The sequence below is a fragment of the Cynara cardunculus genome (genome assembly GCF_001531365.2).
Source record: "Cynara cardunculus var. scolymus isolate 2C chromosome LG 2, CcrdV1, whole genome shotgun sequence".
NCBI lineage: Eukaryota > Viridiplantae > Streptophyta > Magnoliopsida > Asterales > Asteraceae > Cynara > Cynara cardunculus.
Window position 1 is genome coordinate 26,077,833 of NC_037529.1, and position 1,757 is coordinate 26,079,589.

Consider the following 1,757-nt stretch of genomic DNA (forward strand, 5'->3'; position numbering starts at 1 on the left):
GAAGTCGGGTTTTTGAATGCATCCAAGTTTGAAAGTGGATTCAAGGGTGGATTTCTTTGGGTCGATGAAAGAATTTAATTCATTGAATCCGATTCCTTGASYATYCTTTTGGCCATTAAGTTTTTCAAAAACTTCTTGTGCATCCTTATAATTTTTCATCAGAAGTTCATTGGTATGAAGCTTCTGATGAATAACTTCTCGCTCCTTTTGAAAGAAATCTTTAAGAGCGACTGAATTCAATCTTTCTGCCTCAGATTCCTTTAAGGCCTTAGTTTTCTTTTCTAGGTCCTTAGTTATACGCTTGTTCAATTCCAGAAGTTTATCTTCTTCTGTTTTCTTTAGGGTGCTTATGCGAGTCTTTTCTTTTGCTAAATCCTCTTTTTCTACGGTTAGAAGATCAGTTTCTCTTTTGTAGAAACTTGCTTCTTTTTTCGCTTTTATTCTTTCAGATTTTTCAAAACTTAATTTTTCTTTTAGTTTCAAAAAATCTTCTGAAAGCTGGATTACCCTTAACTCTAGTTCTGATGGAACAGAGTTGGTTTCATAAGACTCACATACTTGGTCATCATGGTTGGAGGAGGATTCTGCATTGGACGTGGCCATTAGACAGATGAGCGCCTTATCTTCATCATCTGATGAGGAGTCGGACACCCAGTTTTCCTTTTCAGCCATCAAGTTTCGCTCTCTTGAGTTATACTTGTATTTGTTCTTATAGTAATCAGCATCCTTGATCAAACGTCCTTTGCATTCCTTGGAAAAATGACCAAGTTTTTTGCATCTGAAGCATCGAAGGTCATTCTTCTTGTCCTCTCTCCTTTCCTCTCTTCGTTCTTCTCTTCTCTCTTCTCTTCTTTCGTCCCTTTCTTCTCTTTCATCTCTTCTTTCGTTCCTTTGATAGAATTTGGATGGCTTTCTATCATAGGATGACTGGAACTTTTCCCTTCTGAACTTCTTTTCTAGGTCCTTAGTTATACGCTCGTAGGGTTTTCTGATGAACTTCTTTTGGAATTGCTTAGTAATCAAGCCAATGATTTGGCGAAAGCTTTAATCTCATCATCTGATTCAGAAGTTTCCTCTTCAGATTTTGATTCTACCAGCAATGTTTTCTTGCCTTTCTTCTTGTGTTCTTTGGCAGGAGTCCTTAATTTTTCCATTTCATCGGCAGCAAGAGCAAGAGGTCCTCCAATGGATACCTTTTTCTTCATTATGTCGCTTTCTTGCGCTGCAAGAGTTCCATACACGTCATGAAGAGACCAGCAATCTAAGTCTTGGTTTGCTTGTAGAGACATGGATAGCTGAGTCCATTCATCGCCTAGACTTTTCAGGAATAAAACATTGTTTTTTTCCTTGGTTCTGATGATATCGTTTCTTCGACATTGATTTATCAATGTGTTGAAACGGTCATAGGTCTTTTGTATAGGTTCATCAGGGAGGGCTTTGAAGTTGGTGTAATCGTTGAGACATTGTGCTCTATGATTTTTCTTCGTCTTTGCTCCTCCTTCCAGTTGACTTGCCAATTCGTCCCATAGTTCTTTCGCAGTGGATCATGTATCAAGGGATTGAAAGATTTCATTGGGCAGGGCCATGATTATCAATCTTTTGGCTTTTCTGTCAGTTTCGACTCTTTCTTTATCATCTTCGTCCCAATTTCTTTCATCTTTTGGCATGTAATATGCTGGAATTTCAGCTGTGGTACTTGTTCCTGGAACTCTTGGAACTAGAGTTTGAGGGATGTAAGGACCCTCCTGTATGGATCG